This window comes from Pinus tabuliformis, chromosome 8, assembly GCF_031772625.1.
Source record: "Pinus tabuliformis cultivar Carrire ecotype Pingquan chromosome 8, CPIR1, whole genome shotgun sequence".
In the NCBI taxonomy this organism is placed as follows: domain Eukaryota; kingdom Viridiplantae; phylum Streptophyta; class Pinopsida; order Pinales; family Pinaceae; genus Pinus; species Pinus tabuliformis.
In genome coordinates, this window is record NC_142294.1 from 1,244,939,473 (window position 1) to 1,244,958,319 (window position 18,847).

The window sequence follows — 18,847 nt, forward strand, 5'->3', positions numbered from 1 at the left end:
ACTGGATGTTGGGCTAAAGTCTAAGGCTAAATAATTTAATTATTTAAGTGACTTAGATTCAATCTTCACCGTTGATCTAAGTGGCTTAGGATTTAATCCTACCTCTCTATGACTTTGGAGATTAGGGATTTGGCTTAATGACAAATTATAAAGGGAGCCTAAGGCAGAGGATGAAGACACAAGAGTGAGACATTGAGCAAGAGACTTGCATGAGTGACATTGCAGATTTGACAAAGACTGAAGAGAAAGAGAAAGTATGAGTAAGGGGTTTTAGGAAGGGAAATTAGAGGAGGCAAACAATCTGAGGAGGGAGGCCAAAATCTTGGAGGTTGAGTTTTTTGTGCATGGGATGTTTATGGAGCGAGGCCGAAAGTCCCAGCCATCTTTTGCATTTTATTCTTCTTTGTTTTTACTTGTGGCCATTATTTGCTTTTTCCTTTTCTTTTAGTTGCATCAACCTCTTAGGGAAAAGTTTCGAGCCCTACACAAGTATGAGGATGTATGGTGCCAATCCCAGAGAACTAATGGTCAGTTGAACCTGAAGAAGGGGGGTTGAATATGGGGCTCGTAATGTAAGATGGAAAGTGGTAAGTATGGAATAGGGAGAGATGGGACTACATTATCTCAATCAGAGTTTTCCAAGTAGTGCCCCTCCTATACCCATTGGGCTATTATGGGAGGTCCCACTAGACTAGGATGAAGGATTAACCCCCCATTTAAGGTGAGGGAACAAAATAACAGTCGAAACCCCTCTTCCTTCTAGGTTACCCAATGATCCAAGTCAAATGCCCAAAATACAAACAAACATAAGCACCCGAATGCAAAATGAATAAAGTACCTTTTGATCAGAAGCCCACTTTCCAACGTGCACTCTTGCCAAATGGCCAAGAAAACATATGACTAAAGCAGGTGGCGAAGATATGAATGGCACATCATCATCAACTACTAGTGGTTTTCGAGGGTTGATGGTTGTTGGTTGAAGAGATGGTAGGAGAAAAATATCTCCTATGCAGTCACCCACTTTTGGTGGGTAACAATACCATACATTCAGCAGAGATCCCTCGAGGGATGACTTGACTTCCTTCTAACACCTTCCAGAGGGTACTTTGCCACATTCAGAGAGAAAATATGACCTTGTGACCCCAACGTTGCCAATCTAAAGATGAGCATTGGGGCCTGAGAAACTTCTACATGACTCTACACCTCCTGATCTGCCTCCAGATGTTAAAATATCGATCTTGAGAGCCCTCCAGATGTTAAAATATCGATCTTGAGAGCTTGGGCATTGGACTATTTGATGATGTGCCGAGATGGACCCAGGATGCCCTCGATCTAGCCTTGACCTTGTTTGAAGGATGATGCCATGTTCTGGAGCCCAAATGAGGATGATTGTCACTGAAATCACTTGGGAGGGCCAGTACGTTCTTCCTTAGTGCCAATGATTGCCTTAAATGGTGTCATGTCACTCCTACATGCTTTGAAAGGGTGATGTAGGCCTCTTTATGGAGGATGCCATGGTGGAGGAGGTGCCTTATGGAGATGTATACATGCATTTTAAGGATTTCTTGGAGTGAGCAGCACCCTTTGACCATTTCATCACTTGCTTGATACATTATGGATCATTTTTCAAGGATGACATCATGGTGGAGAGCATTATTTCCCACACATGTTAGTTATTTTTGGCATTTTATTATGTTTTAGAGCTATCTCAAGGTCAGATTGTGACCTTTGACCTTGTTGAGCGCTCAACTAAACTTGTTTTAGGGATTTTGATTTTAAAACTAGTGAAATGAGACTTGGTTGCCCTCATACAAATAGTGGGGAGTCTCATTCACTTATTCATCATCATCATTCAGGACACTTCTCTCTCTTTGGAATTGTGCACTAGCTATTGTCCTCTTTTCTACTTTAACACAATGTAATTTTATGGACCAAATTGTCCTTTGGAGAAAAATTTTGCATAAGGACACCTCTTTGGGATTGAATGAAGAGACCCTTGTGAAATGTTGTAAATTTATGGTTGATTTTCATCCATTTTGCATGTTATATTACATGAATTATAGTTTTCATGTGTGCCATGTTAGATTGGAATATTTTTCTTGAAATATTGATTCTTCATAGTATGTAAAATTCCTTTCCTCGAAACCCTCAGGAGAACTTTGATATATGCCTCTTAATGTAGAATCTCTCATTTAAGGAGGTCACTAGGGTTTCTAAGCAGAGATTCTTATTCTCTAACACTCTTCATGAAGGCCTTCTTCATAGATTTTTCCTTGAAAGACTCCATTTCCCAATTGGATCAAAGCATTAGTCTAGTAGGTGTTGATTAAGCCCTCCTTTTCTCTATTTTCTCTCTCGTTCCTCTAATTTCTAAGTGTCTACAGTTAGGGCTAGGGTTAAGGTTAGGGTTTTCTTGAAACTATATTTAATAGGAATTTTGTTTGGATGCACCATTACCCTCTTGATAGGGATTGCATTTAATAATTTGAATAAATCAAAATCTACCATTAATTTCATGGTAAATCTATAATTAGGGCTGATTTTATCTCATTTATTGTTGTTTTATGTTTGTTTCAGCCTGTTGACCACTACATGTCAACTACCCATAGCAGTACACCCCCTTTTTCGCAAAAGGGATAGCGCTTGATCGACGTGTCCGTGCCATTCGACTGTCATCATTAGGCCGGTCATGTTATATTGTAAACCCAGTCTGCATGTGTAAATTGTAAATAATCTTGGCAGATCTGAGTCATGTATGTAAATTTCCTAGGCAAACCTAATTTTCTAGTGATAATCTACGTTCCGGAAGGCTTTTTGTCTCACCGATCCATGATTGACAGAGTTTTCCTTCAGCGTAACCCCAGAGCCGGAATGGATTTTGTCATTAGAGTCTTAGGGGAATCCTAGTGTGCTTCGAGTCTATGTAAAAGTAATTTGGAAATAATTCTAACTATTTGGTTAGGTTATTACAAGTTGCTTGATCTGCTAGATTATGTTTGTGTCACAGAACCGGGTGGTTTATGAGGGTCTATGTCAAACGGGTTTCCCCCTTGAGATGTGAAATTGTAAAAGTCATGATGTAAAGTGTCTTGAGGGTTAGAAAATGTTTTATCCCCTCATAAAGTCCTAAGTCCTCAGTCGTAGGTGATTTTTCCAAAGGGCTAAGTTCGAGGATCCAACAATAAAATTCTAAAAAAAAATAAAAATAATTAAAAAATAAAATAAAATAACAGTAAATCAAAGTTTTGAGGAAATAAATGCAAAGTTTTAATTTTTTAATATATTAAAATGCATTTAAAATTTCGACGGATGAGATTAAAAGGGATTTTGATCCTCATCGACGGTCGAAATTAGTTTGACATGGATCACTCGAACTAGCCGTTGGGGAATTTTCCTATAAATAGCATGTCAGGGGTCATTTGAGATCAGATTGGATCTTAGAGTCTGGTGCTAAAGAAAGCTCTCTTGTAGTCATTTTTTGTGAAATAAAGAAAGACTTTGGGGTTGAAAATCTTCCTGGTCTTACTCTTTTGGAAATGTTGTAAGATGTTTTATTTTTCTGCATAATTTTATTTTCAGCCATTTATGATAGCTTGATGAAGATTGATTTAGGCACAGGTATCTTGTCTGATCTCTGGGGTTTGAATGATAGTTTAATTTCTGAAACATAATGCTAGGTATCTCCATTTGATCTGAATTTCACTATTGTTTTCTCCCTCTATGTTAATGGTTGATTTTAAGTTGTGCAAGAAATCCTCTTTTTTTATATTACCGGGCGTTCGGGAAAGTTCTCGGCTGAACCAGCCAACTCCCGGATTGCGTTTTCTGAAAAAGCCCAGCCAATTTTGATCACGGGCTTATCATTGGAAAAAAAAATTATGAATGCATGAAGGGTTTTCTGAAGCATCTCACATTAAATTTAAATTCTGAAAATATTTTTGTGGCATAATGATAAATCTGGCTACCTAGAGCCTTTAATTTGTAATTACTGTAATTATTTAGCTGATTTTCAAGGTTTTTAGTTTCATCTTTGCACATATTGTTTCTAGGTATTCTGTTTTGCTATTGTAGATTGCAAGACTGAAGAGGAGATTTTTGTTTGAAGCTAGATCTAGGCCCTGGAGGGTAAGATCTGGCCTCAGCATCATTTTTGCAAGGATATTCTTCAAAAATTTCTCAGGTTTTCTGAAGAAATTCGAGGGTTTTTCCAGGCTATCTGTTTGCTGCCTGGGATTTCATTTTGACAGAAATTTTCGAAATTCTTTTATGTTTTGGCATCTTGGGGTTTCATTGTGGTTTCATTGTTGTTACATAGAAATTTCGAAATTTTTTTTAGGGAGTTGCGGCCTTGATTTGCGTCCTTTGCTCCAGCTTCTTCATCGCCTGCCATCTCCTTTCTGTCCCTACGCAAGTGTTCAAAGCTTCTTCGCTACAAATCCCGTCCCCGCTTTCACGCTGTCCGCTTGTCCTCGATCCCTGTTCATTGCTCCATACATTGCCTACGCACCACCTGCGTCTAATCCCTTTCCTTCTCTCGTTCCTGCCCGCAGCTCCCTTCCCTTCATCGTTGTTCCATCCCACTCCATTTCAGTATTAACTCTCCCACTGCCCACGTTGTTGCGGCTTCATCACAGCTCCACGTTGCCTCGCCAAGCCCTCACGCAGACATTTTCTCTTCCATTTCTCTCCTCTCCTCACGCTGTCAGCCTCAACGTATTTCTACTATCCTTCATGACCTGCGTTCTTCACTCAGCTCCGGCACCCTCATCCGCTGCAAATAGTTGTCCATTTTCGCAGCCTCCTCTTTCTCCCATCGCACCTGCGATCATATCAAGCAGTAAAAAAACAAAAAAAATCAATTTTTGGTAAGTCATATGAGTAAAGGTTTAGCGTAGGCAGTTTTAGTTTTAGTTTTAGTTTCATTTTTAGTTTAGATAGCTTTGTTTACATTTTAATTTAAATCTTTATGTTGTGTGTTATAACATATATTAAAATAAAAAACAAAATTCGTTGTTTTATTTTCTTTATTGTTATTTATGTAGTATAGTTAGGAGTTAGGGTTTAGATGTTAATTTTCATTTTGTTTATTTAGGTTATATGTATATTTAACTTAGGATTTTATATGAGAAATTAAAAAATTTCATAAAAACAAAAAAGTTAAAAGGGGTTAGTTTTTTAGGATTTATTTAGATTTAAATTTAGATTTAATTTTTAAATTTTGATTTCTAAAAAATATCAAAAAATCATAAAAATTAAAAAAGGCATAAAAGATTTTCTTTAGTTTTCTTTTATTTAGTTTTAGAATTATTTGATTTTTTTTTAAGTTAGTTTTTAGTTTTAGTTTATTTTCTTTTTCATTTAAGTTTAGTTTAGTGTAAATAATTTTCGGTTTCATTTACTTTAATTTTTGCTTTGTTTTGTTTTATTTAAAAAATATAAAAATATTTAAAAATTAAAAAAAAAAAAAAAAATTGAAAAAGCTTAGCTAAAAATTGAAAAATCATTTTGGTGTCCTTTTGTGGTATGTATGTTCCATTTTTCTATAGCTAAATGCACTTAGATGTTTATTTAAAGTCGGCTATATGAAAGTGGTAGCTGGTCAGCATTTAAATTTTATGATCATTTGATTTTTCTTGAAGTTTAATTGTTGGATCATTATTAAAGCGTTGAGTTTATTGAACATCTTGCATCGCTTGGGTTATTTGATGATAAATGATTGTTCTATATGGTTTATATTTCTGCAACATTTAATAAATAATCATTTAATCATTAACTCCATAAGGCACTGGTACATTAATTCCTAAAATCAATCAAGTACTGGTATCGCCTTGTTGTGTCCCCCAACCCAACTGGTCTATAGTTGGTCTTCCTTCATCCCATAGGGTCTACCGCCCTTAGCCTCGGGAGACGGCTTAAACGGAGAGATCAGGGATTAGAGTGACAGCCCCCGGTCTGAGCATTGTTGTGACAATCTGTGCGACAATATTTTTTTGGCGTCGTTGTCAGGTATAGAGTTTTTTCTGTCCTTGGTTTATTCGACATTCATCATTCTTTCTTCTTTCCCATCTCTCATTTGAGCTGGCAAAGTCAACATTTTTTGGCATCATCTCATCTTTTCTGCCATTCATTAGCCTGTCAAACGGCCAACATTTTTTTTGGCATCATTTGGATCTTTTCATCGCCTTATCTTTTGTCATATCAGCGACTACTCTTCAGTTCATTTCTTGTTTGGGTGGCGACTCCATTTCTTTTATTTTTTCCCAAACAAGAAGCCTCCCTCATATCTGCTTGTTGGTTTCTTTATGGATCCTAGAATAATTCATTGTTCAAGTGGCGACTCCACTTCTTTCATCTCTTGATTTTCTTGAGCAGAGATCTCTTTCTATCATCCATTTGGTCCCTCGTTATTCAGCATGGATTATTCGTTTAACCATGTCATTTTACTGATGATCTCCATGATGTTCCAGAAGTGGCCATTTCTAAATTACCTTTGTTCTCAGGTGGTGATTCAGTTGCTGTTAAAAAGCATCTAGGCAGGTTTACTCGTATAATGATCATGTATTGTAGATCTCCTCAGTATAATCATGAAGATGTCAAAATGCATCTATTTGTCCTTTCTTTAGAGGATGATGCTTTGAATTGGTTTAATAATTGTCCTGAAGATTCTTTCACTTCTTTACAAGACATTGTCGATGCTTTTAAAGATAGATATGGTTATCAAGATAGCTCGCCTTGTGCCCCTAAAATTGTGGAACAGAATGAAAGTAATCTTATGAAAGGTCTAGCTGTCGATGAAAGATTTCAAGACAATTCTTCATATTAGAATGTGCCATCCACCTGTACCATTGTAAATCAAATCCATGATAGTAGAAAAGTAGGGACAAACTGTAAAAACAGTGTTGACAATGGAAAGGAAGATCAGAAGCAAATTATACAAGAACTAATGCGGCTGGTAAAAAATATGGAGATCAATCAAACTAATTACGCCAATGATGTGAGAACTTTATGCACCCACCTGGAAAACGTAATAAGGAGATGGAGATCATGAAAATTAAACACTCTGATTACATAACCGACATGCAAAATCAACATGCTAAGGAAATTGAGGCCATGAAAACTAATCATGACACAAATTAGTTTTATGCAAAGCAAGTTATCAAGCTTAGAGGAAAATATGACGACCATGCAAGCAAATCATAAGAAAGAGATAAACTCTATGCAGCATTGCTTGATGACCATAAAGGAAAAGGACGATAAAGTAATAAAAAATATGGAAGCTAATCAGATATGTCTTCAGAATAAGTTATTGACCATGGAAGAAGACCATGCCAGGGAAATTAGTGCTATGAAGGTTGAACACTCTAGTCAGATAGATGCCATTAAAATACAGGTTCAAAAATTTCAACAATGGTCAAAGGATGAAAGAAACTAGGGAAAGTCAATAGATCAGGAGCCTCCTTATCTGTTGCAACAAGCTCCATCTTATTATGAGGTCCTTTGTTCCATTGAAAAGTGGATAATTGAAGGTGACCTGGATAAAAGGGAAATTAATAATAAGTTTGATGCTCACACGATTAATCCACCGGTCATAGAAGATCAAGTTATAACTCATGGCACCTGTGAGACTGATCCATCATCCTTGACAGGGCAGATGCAGAATGAAGAAAGACATGTCACGCATATCTTACCTACTTCATCTGAGAGCTTTGAAGCAGAAAGTTCCACGTTATCAGTGATACAGCCTGCCACGAAGAAACACGCAAGAAAAAGAAAATGAGAAAAAGATTTTATGCATCAGACAGTCATGAACAGCTTGATTTTCGGATAGGGAAAAGTCCTACCGTATGCAGAATTGGACATGGCACATCCGATAAGCAGCCGACAGATTTGCCTAAAAGCAGGCAAATGCTCAGTATACACTATATTGAACACATTTGATGCCATGGGGAATCCTCTATATTTCTAACCCTACTCCTTGTTTTTTCAGCATTTTCATTTCTATTTTAGGATCAGGTTTACTTTTCCAGATAGTTAATAAATGAAGAGCTTATATCTTTCATGTGCTTAATGTTATATGATGATTTTTGAATGGACACTACTTATTTTTGTTGTGTCTTGCGTCGATGCAGATTCTGGATTCTCACATTCCTACAGTGCAGCAACGTGTCCCCAAGTAGAGCCAGATGTTGACCACTACGTGTCGACTACCCATAGCAGTACACCCCCTTTTTCGCAAAAGGGATAGCGCTTGATCGACGTGTCCGTGCCATTCGACTGTCATCATCAGCCCAATCATGTTATATTGTAAACCCAGTCTGCAGGTGTAAATTGTAAATAATCTTGGCAGATCTTAGTCATGTATGTAAATTGCCTAGGCAAACCTAGTTTTCTAGTGATAATCTACATTCCGGAAGGTTTTTTGTCTCACCGATCCATGATTGGCAGAGTTTTCCTTCAACCTAACCCCAAAGCCGGAATGGATTTTGTCATTAGAGTCTTAGGGGAATCCTAGTGTGCTTCGAGTCTACGTAAAAGTAATTTGGAAATAATTCTAACTATTTGGTTAGGTTATTAAAAGTTGTTTGATTTGCTAGATTAGGTTTGTGTCGCAGAACTGGGTGGTTTATGAGGGTCTATGTCAAATGAGTTTTCCCCCTTGAGATGTAAAATTGTAAAAGTCATGATGTAAAGTGTCTTAAGGGTTAGAAAATGTTTTATCCCCTCATAAAGTCCTAAGTCCTAGGTCCTAGGTGATTTTTCCAAAGGGCTAAGTTCGAGTATCCAACAATAAAAATTAAAAAATAAATAAAATAATTAAAAAATAAAATAATAATAATAATAAATCAAAGTTTTGAGGAAATAAATGCAAAGTTTCAATTTTTTGATATATTAAAATGCATTTAAAATTTCGACGGATGAGATTAAAAGGGATTTTGATCCTCATCGACGGTCGAGATTAGTTTGACATGGATCACTCAAACTAGTTGTTGGGAAATTTTCCTTTAAATAGGGTGTCAGGGGTCATTTGAGATCAGATTGGACCTTAGAGTCTGGTGCTAAAGAAAGCTCCCTTGTAGTCATTTTTTGTGCAATAAAGAAAGACTTTGGGGTTGAAAATCTTGTTGGTGTTACTTTTCTGGAAATGTTGTAAGATGTTTTATTTTTCTGCATAATTTTATTTTCAGCCATTGATGATAGCTGATGAAGATTGATTTAGGCACAGGTATCTTGTCTGATCTCTGGGGTTTGAATGATAGTTTAATTTCTGAAACATAATGCCAGGTATCTCCATTTGATCTGAATTTCACTGTTGTTTTCTCCCTCTATGTTAATGGTTGATTTTAAGCTGTGCAGGAAATCCTCTTTTTTTAGATTACCGGGCATTCGGGGAAGTTCTCGGCTGAACCAGCCAACTCCTGGATTGCATTTCTAAAAGAGCCCAGCGAGTTTTGATCCCGGGCTTATCATTTGAAAAAAAAATTATGAATGCATGAAGGGTTTTCTAAAGCATCTCACATTAAATTTAAATTATGAAAATATTTATGTGGCATAATGATAAATCTGGCTACCTAGAGCCTTTAATTTGTAATTACTATAATTATTTAGCTAATTTTCAGGGTTTTTAGTTTCATCTTTGCACATATTGTTTCTGGGTATTCTGTTTTGCTATCGCAGATTGCAGGACTGAAGAGGAGATTTTTGTTTGAAGCCAGATCTAGGCCCTGGAGGGTAAGATCTGGCCTCAGCGTGATTTTTGCAGGGATATTCTTCAAAAAATTCTCAGGTTTTCTGAAGAAATTCGAGGGTTTTTCCAAGCTCTCTGTCTGATGCCTGGGATTTCATTTTGACAAAATTTTCGAAGTTTTTTTTATGTTGTCGCATCCTAGGGTTTCATTGTGGTTTCATTGCTGTTACAGAGAAATTTCGAAATTTTTTTTAGGGGGTTACGGCCTTGCCTTGCATCCTCTGCTCCAGCTTCTTCATCGCTTGCCATCTCTACGCCATCTCCTTTCTGTCCCTACGCAGGTGTTCAAAGCTTCTTCGCTGCAAATCTCGTCCCTGCTTTCACACTGTCCGCTTGTCCTCAATCCCTGTTCGCTGCACATACATTGCCTATGCACCACCTGCGTCTAATCCCTTTCCTTCTCTCATTCCTGCCCGCAGCTCCCTTCCCTTCATCGCTGTTACATCCCAATCCATTTCAATATTAACTCTCCTCGTTGCCCACGTTGCTACAGCTTCATCGCAGCTCCACGCTGCCTCGCCAAGCCCTCACGCAGACATTTTCTCTGCCATTTCTCTCCTCTCCTCACGCTGCCAACCTCAACGTATTTCTGCTATCCTTCATGACCTGCGTTCTTCCCTCAGCTCCAGCACCCTCATCCGTTATAAATCGTTGTCCATTTTCGCAACCTCCTATTTCTCCCGTCGCACCTGCAAACATATCAAGCAGTAAAAAAAACAAAAAAAATCGATTTTTGGTAAGTCGTATGAGCAAAGGTTTAGCGTAGGTGGTTTTAGTTTTAGTTTTAGTTTCATTTTTAGTTTAGATAGCTTTGTTTAGATTTTAGTTTAAATATTTATGTTGTGTGTTATAACATATATTAAAATTTAAAAAAAAAACAAAAACAAAAACAAAATTCATTGTTTTATTTTCTTTATTGTTGTTTATGTAGTATAGTTAGGAGTTAGGGTTTAGATGTTAATTTTCATTTTGTTTATTTAGGTTATATGTATATTTAACTTAGGATTTTATATGAAAAATTAAAAAATTTCATAAAAACAAAAGTTAAAAAGGGTTAGTTTTTTAGGATTTATTTAGATTTAAATTTAGATTTAATTTTTAAAGTTTGATTTTTAAAAAATATCAAAAAAATCATAAAAATTAAAAATTAAAAAAGGCATAAAAAAATTTCTTTAGTTTTCATTTATTTAGTTTTAGAATTAAATTTTAGATTTAGATCAGTTTAATATTTGATTTTTTTTTAAGTTAGTTTTTAGTTTTAGTTAATTTTCTTTTTCATTTAAGTTTAGTTTAGTGTAAATAATTTTAGGTTTCATTTACTTTAATTTTTACTTTGTTTTGTTTTATTTGAAAAATATAAAAATTAAAAAAAAATTGAAAAAGCTTAGCTAAAAATTGAAAAATCATTTTGGTGTCTTTTTGTGGTATTTATGTTCCATTTTTCTATAACTAAATGCACTTAGATGTTTATTTAAAGTTGGCTATATGAAAGTGGTAGCTGGTCAACATTTAAATTTTATGATCATTTGATTTTTCTTGAAGTTTAATTGTTGGATCATTATTAAAGCGTTGAGTTTATTGAACATCTTGCATCTCTTGGATTATTTGATGATAAATGATTGTTCTATATGGTTTATATTTCTGCAACATTTAATAAATAATCATTTAATCATTAACTCCATAAGGCACTAGTACATTAATTCCTAAAATAAATCAAGTACTGGTATCACCTTGTTGTGTCTCCCAACCCAACTGGTCCACAGTTGGTCTTCCTTCATCCCATAGGGTCTACCCCACTTAGCCTCGGGAGACTACTTCAACGGAGAGATCGGGGATTAGAGTGACAGCCCCCGATCTGAGCGTTGTCGTGACAATCTATGCGACAACACAGCCATAAAAACTCATTTCCCTATCCTAAAACTTAATTACCTAATTTATGCTTAAAATGTTATTTCTTCTAGTTTTTATATGACATTGCATGCCATATTATTGAATGTCCTCTCAAACCCTAACTTATAACAGCTCACTAATATACGTAAAAGGTCTTAGGAAAGTGTACTTGGAATTTGATAAATCTTATCTTAGCCTTTCTAGGCTTCCTCAATATCTATCCTCCAATCATTAGACCTTGCATCACCATTAAGCCTTTCTTTATTAAATATCATTAGGTGATCTTTATTGGGAAGCCTTCCTTGTGGATTCAATTCACCACTAAATAGTTGGAGAGAAGTTGTTAATTTTTGTAGCATCAGATGTGTTCTAGCCACGAAATGTGGTGGAGAGGCTAAACTACACGAATTCTCCAAAACCCAGAAATCATTTCTGGAAATTCCACCTAGAAGTGTCTCAATTAGATTATTAGTCGTTTTTTAAATATTTCCAAAGTCTAAACTTAGGGAATATGATTAATTAATTAGTATTGATTGAGATAAGGTGAGAATCATCTAGAAACTCACATGGATCGACGAGGAATTAATCTAGGCCATCAATTATGTTTTAATATCGGTCGTTGGTGCTCCTGCCGCAGATTACCTAGCCAGGCAATACGAATTGCTTCGGAAATTTGATTTTCAGTTGTAGGTGGCAGAAAAAGATAGATTTCCCGAGATTAGTGATTCCAGCAGGCAGAGGGAGCAGCAGCAAAATTATTTTCGGGAGCAGATTACAAATTTGTGGTGCAGAGGATTTTGCAGTAGTTTGCAGTAGCAAAATCAGTGTCGGGAGGAAGAGGAATAGCACATAGTATGGCCATGGATCGATTTGATACTCAAGAAACTTCAGAGTTGCCTTCCAAATTGGAGGATGAATTTGCTTGCTTATCAAGCTCAGCTTCACAGGGTGTCTAGTATATATACAATGGAGCGTCGTCTCATATGACAGGGGTTAGACAATATTTCTCTTGCTACAAGAAGGAGCAAATGGACTTCCAGTAGGGAAAGGTACCATCGATTTTCAAAGGGAGTTAGGAGCAACCATCAGTGCTACAAATGTATTGCATGTGCCAGGATTGGGTATGAACTTGATTTTAGTTACTAGTATCTCAGTTACAGGATAAGGGATATGATATCCACTTTGTAGGGAAGAAAGTGTTTGTTAAACACTCAAGCTGGAAGAAGGTAAGACAAATTGGAGTCTAAAGCAACAGATTGTACAGGTTGCAGCTCGACTCTCCAATGGCACTAATAAGCAGTGACAATAGCAGTGGGAAGGAACTAAATGAGTTATGGCATAGGAGAATGGGACATCTACACCATGGAGCACTCAAGATGCTCAAGGAAATAGTAACAGGGGTTCCAGAACTTGGCATGAACACGATGATGTGTGTAGAGGATGTGTACTTGGGAAGTATGCTAAGGCAGCATTCCCAAGAAGTGACAGCAAAGCAAATGGCGTGTTAGGACTTATACATTCAGACACTTGTGGCCCAATGTCCACTAGAGTTCTCAGTGGTGTATAATACTTTGTCACCTTTATTGATGACCATTCCAGGAAAACTTGGATCTACTTCTTGAAGACCCAAGGTGAGGTCTTTGATCGTTTTATAGAGTTTAAGGCTCTCGTGGAGAATGTGACAGGGGAGAAGATAAAGGTGCTTTGCTCAGATAATGGTGGAGAATATATTGATAAATATTTCACATATTTTTGTGCGAAAGAAGGCATCAAAAGGGAATGGACAGGCTCGTATAATCCACAGCAGAATGGGGTAGCAGAGCAGAAAAATAGAACGATAGTTGGGGCTGCAAAGGCAATGTTATATGACCAGGATTTGCCCAAGTTTCTATGGGCAAAGACATGTAACACGGCAGTCAGAACAAGACTCCTCATAGAGCATTGGGGAAGAAAACACCAAAAGGAGTCTTCACATGGAAGAAACCAGAGGTTAGTCACTTCAGAATTTTTGGCGGCATTGCTTACTGCCATGTGCCAGATGAGAAGCGCGCCAAATTGGATCAGATTGCAGAGAAGGAGTTTCTCGTTGGGTATAGCGAGACCTCCAAGGCATACAGGATCTACATTCCTAGCAATAGGAAGATTGTGGTGAAACGGGACATAAAGTTCATGGAAGATCGAGCTTTTAAGAGATCTCGTGAGATGCCTACAGGTGATCACAATCAGCCAATTGAAGCTCCATTGGTCCAGCCACAGGGGCAGCCAGTGGGACAGTCACCGGATCCAGTACAATGACCAGTACTAGCATTTCCTCATGAGTAGGGAATCTAGTGAGATCTCAGGTGACCAAGCTGTAGGAGAAGGATGAGGAGGAGCTGGTAGAGCCTCCCACTACTAGTGATCGAGCAAGCAAAGAGGTTTGTTAGACATGGAGAGGTGCCGAGGAGTTCGTTGGAGTTCCTAGGACGAACAAGATAGAGTGCAGACAACCTGATAGATATCAGGCATTGGTAGCTTAGGTTGCAGAAACTTCCATCTTTCAGGAAGCTGCAAAACATCAGGTGTGGGTAGAAGCCATGGTAGAAGAATAAAGCTTTATCATGACGAATGATGTTTGAGAGGTGGTGTCGAGGCCTGAGGACAGGTCAGTTGTAAAAGAAGGGAGAAAATGCGAAATGTGAAATAAGAAGGGAGATATCAAACAGGTTAGTGGCAACTACAACAACTCCAAATGATATATACACCCTATATGAAATTGGAAAGGAAGGTTGTTTCTTGGCAAAGGAGGAGTGAAAGTTTGCTTTGGCACAGGAGAATAGGTCACATAAACTTCGATAATTTGGTAAAGATCAACAAAAAGAAAGTTGTGAGAGAGATGCCAAAAATGTCAAAACCAACAAGTACTATGTATAAGCACTGCAGGCATGGAAAACAAACAAGGCTTGAGTTCAGGACCAAGGAACACTCCACATCAAAACCATTAGAGTTAATACACACTTATCTATGTGGACCAATGAGAAGTAAAGGATTGGATGTTGAACAATACTTCATGCTAATGATCGATGATTACACCCGAATGACGGCAACAAGTTTTCTGAAGAAAAAGTTTGTGGCATTTGAATGTTTCAGAATTTACAAAGAGATGGTTGAAAACGAAACTGATTAGAAGATCAAGTGTTTAAGATCATATAATGGAGAAGAATTCACATCCAAAGAATTCCAACACTTCTATGAAGAACAAGGAATAAAAAGACAATTCTCGGCAATCGAGACACCACAAAAAAATGGAATCGTTGAAAGAAAGAATAGAACGATGGAAGAAATGGCTAGAATCATGTTGAATGATTCAAAATTAAGCAATGTCTTTTAGGTTCAAGCAGTGGAAACAACTATGCACATTCAAAACAGAGGAATGCTTAGAAGAAACTATGACAAGACCTAATATGAATTATGGAAAGGTAGACTGACAAACATTAAGCATTTCAAAATCTTCGGAAGCAAATGCTACATAAAGAGGGAAGACAAGAAGCTCAAAAAATTTTACTCTCGGGAAGATGAAGGTATATTTGTTGGGTATGTTACCGCTCAAACTAGCAGGGGACCTAAGGGTAATCCCTAACGGCCAAATGCGAGGCCAAGGGCAATAAATGGAGTCTTATCCCACTCTCACCTCAGCTAAGGTTCCCTTATATTTACAGACTTTCACCGATGTGAGGAGACCTGGTATGTGTAGAGTCACTAATGAAGGATAAGTCAATGGATGTCAGTGACCCGAAACACCCTTTCCCAAAACTTGAAGGATAAAGATTGCTTGCTTTGTAAGCAAGGTACTAGGTAATCTAGGGAAAGGAATAGAGGATTTCAGGGTTATGTTTACGAGATAAGACGTGTGAAGGAGTTTCCCAATCCCTGAAATCTTTGTTAGAATTCGTATCCCGGATGATTCTTGAAGAATGGTCTTTCAAAGGAGTGGGACCACACGAGGCCAAGTAGACCTAGTCTAGGGTATGAGGAAGGAATGTAGCAACCAATGATATTCTTACCCAATACAAGGTGGAGAGAGGATCAAAGAAAATACAATTACTCAAAGATGTTGGTTTGACCCTAGGAAGTGTTAGCATTCAAGATGGCAGGGAAAGTTTTGGTCTCGGAGCTAGGGCTTGGCTTTTCTCCCATTTCCACCCTTGGAATGTCTTCGAATTTGGAGGAGGGCTAGAGGAAAGGCCAGTGCAAGAGACCCTACGAGATTGAAATTTTTATGTGGCTAGCTTGTCGGGAAATTGATGCCTTAGGCACCCCAATGTGGCTAGACTTGGGAGAAGGTGAAAGAATGAGAGTTTTGGTCACCACCCTTGGTAGATGAGTACCTTAATCCTTGGGAGAATGGAATCTATGTTGATTATGAGTAAGATTTCTTGGTTCCCAGTCAAGAGGCATCAAAATTACTTCACAAGCCCTCTAGGTCAAGTGAAAGCAATCTTGCAACCTTTATACTTCAAATGCACAAGAGGAATGGCTTATCAAGGTCAAATTTTACCCCTAGGAGATTTCGCTCACACATGGCCCATACATGGAGAGAATGCTATAATAGAGACAATTCCACAATATTAAGCAATAATTGCATGCAACAATTAGCCCTAAAACAACGAAAATCCCAATCCAGCATATATGACAAAAAGTAACAAGAATAACATCAAAATTTCGTACTTACATGCAGTAGAGTATATCCAACCATTCACAAATGACAATAGAGAAGCTCTAAGAGAAGATAGACTAGCAACCATACATTAAAATTCATCCATAAAAGCTTCAATTCATCCACTAGAAAAAGTGTGAAATTCGCTAAGGAAGAGAGAGATCCAATCCAAAGTGATGATGAGAAATGATCTCACCTCACTTGTATTTATACACATCTTAGGAGTTCAAATTAGCCTCCTTGGCCTACATAAGCCCCAAAAATAAAATAATGTGTTAATAATACAAGTTTTGGTGACAAGCCCACCAAACTAGCTCATAAATGAAAAAAATAAGTCTCTCAAGAGGTCAAATAATAGTCTACGCATGTCATAGGGCCCTCTAAGAGGCCTGATGAGGTCCATGGGTGCCAAAATGAAGAATAGGTCCCTCAAAAGCAGTGGACAAGGGGTTGGCCCCTTGTAATAACCTGTGGTGCTCCAAATGACATGTGGGGAGCACACAAGTCTCCTCATGGGTCTCCAAACAAATCGAAGATGCCTGTGGGTCACCTGCAAGGGGTAGGATGATAGTGTAGGTGATGCCACATCATCGTATAAGTCCTGAATCATCTGCCAAGTGTATGGTGTAGATCTGGGGCCAATTGGGCATGATAGATGAGGTGCATCCTCCTTTAAGTGAACCACGAGCAATCTCTGAATGGCTATGGAGATCCATGGAGTGCAATCTGCTATTGTGGAGGCCCATGGCTCTCAACGCTCACCCTACATGTGCCAATGTAGCCCTCTAAAGGATTTAGGCCCCGTATAGGGAGACCAAACCCAAATGGAAACCATCTGCAATCTTGCATAAGATCCAATGTGTCCCCTAGCCTTCCAGTACAACAAGACATTAGAGAAATCGAGTAAATGATCTTACCTAATCATGGACCACAGGTGGTGACTTCATAATGGCCCGCCCTTCCATAATGGGCTTCGGCGTGTACCAATGTCTCCTAAACTCCAAATGGGGTTAACCAAGTGCCCTATTAGGTGGTTTCTACCTGTAAAGGGGATAATATAGTCAAGGTACATCCGTCAAAAGGTGGTGACATGTGACAGATAGGTGAATGAAGTAGGGGATGACAAGCGACAACCCTAAGTCACATGCTAGGGTATAAGGGTAGCTAATAAGAGGGAAGTCCACACTTGGGTTTATAATGTTTAGGAGGGAGAAATCATGGTGCATGAGGTGCCTCGGCCTTGGTTTTTCCACCGTTCTTTATATGCATTTTGCCTTTTTATGATTTTCTTTGATTAACTGCTCGGGGCTCAAGGGGTTAGAGCATGATGTATAATATATAGCAGTGAATTCCCCCCTTTAAGGTGGGGCGGTTCATCACCCATCAAGGCTTGGGACAATCATGGGTTCCTATATGATGAAGAAGGCTCATACAACCTGTACGAACTAGGGTGATGGCCACGATGATGGGGTAGAGCTCATGTATTGGCTTTTTACCACATGCTAAATGTTTTTGTCCCAGCCATCTTTTTCATTTTGTGGTACTTTTCTTGTTGAATGTGCCCATATATGCTTTTAACTTTTTTTTCAGCTGCATAAACCTCTGGGCTTCATTCTAGGTCATGACCCAAGGTGTGGGCAAGGGGAAGGGTGAGCTAACCCTATGTGCACCCGATGAAGGGATGTGGACCCAGGTGGCATAAATGATGGATGGGGTAATAATGAATGGCAAGGGGGCAATATAAGTGGATAAGGGAGAGGGACCACGCAACCAAAATCGAGATTTCCCATGAAATACCATCCCTAAAACCAAATGGTCAGTCAAAGAAATCCCATGGGACTAGAATCCAAGGTTAATTCCTAAAAGGGGTCTAGGGTATAGGAGCACAGACCTAGCCCATCCTTTCCGCTGAAACCACCCTATTAATCCATGCCCAGAAGTGTCCATGATAAGCAAACTACAATACTCAATTTCAAAATGACAAGGCATATCTTTAGATTCGAGAGGCCTACCTTCAAACATACCATCATGGCAGATGGGTGAGGGACCACATGGTTGGCTCGGGTGGCAGAGAAATCGCATAATGAGCTAGTTGATAGCTGCAAGGGTTTGTTGGCTGTCGCTTGAGGACCATCTTGGAGAAAAAATTTCTCCTAGGGATATTACCCACAAAACGGTGCGTAACATTTCGCTCAAACTGGGACGTGATCTCTCGAAGAAGTGGGCGTAGCTACTCGGGCAGGAGGTCACGAGAACTCCAGCAATCTCTTGGTTACTATAGACCTATCACCTGCACATATAATAGATGGAAGAACACGAGGCAGCATGTTTTCGCGACATCTCATGATTGCACATGCTATATGTTAGGCCATAAAACCAACAGAAAATAAAATATGCAAATATGCATCTATCTACCATGAGAAATATCATATGATGTTAGTTTTAACACGAAAATCAACATGTAATGCATCCTACGTTAACATGCATATAGTAAGGCTGATACTAAGTGTAATCAT

The 18,847-nt window shown here is 38.2% G+C and overlaps 1 protein-coding gene across 6 annotated transcripts in view; it reads right to left on the bottom strand.

Moving 5' to 3' along the window:
* The window catches only part of LOC149239891 (uridine kinase-like protein 4), a 316,084-nt gene that overhangs the window by 153,358 nt on the left and 143,879 nt on the right, over positions 1-18,847 (bottom strand). The window lies entirely within an intron of this gene.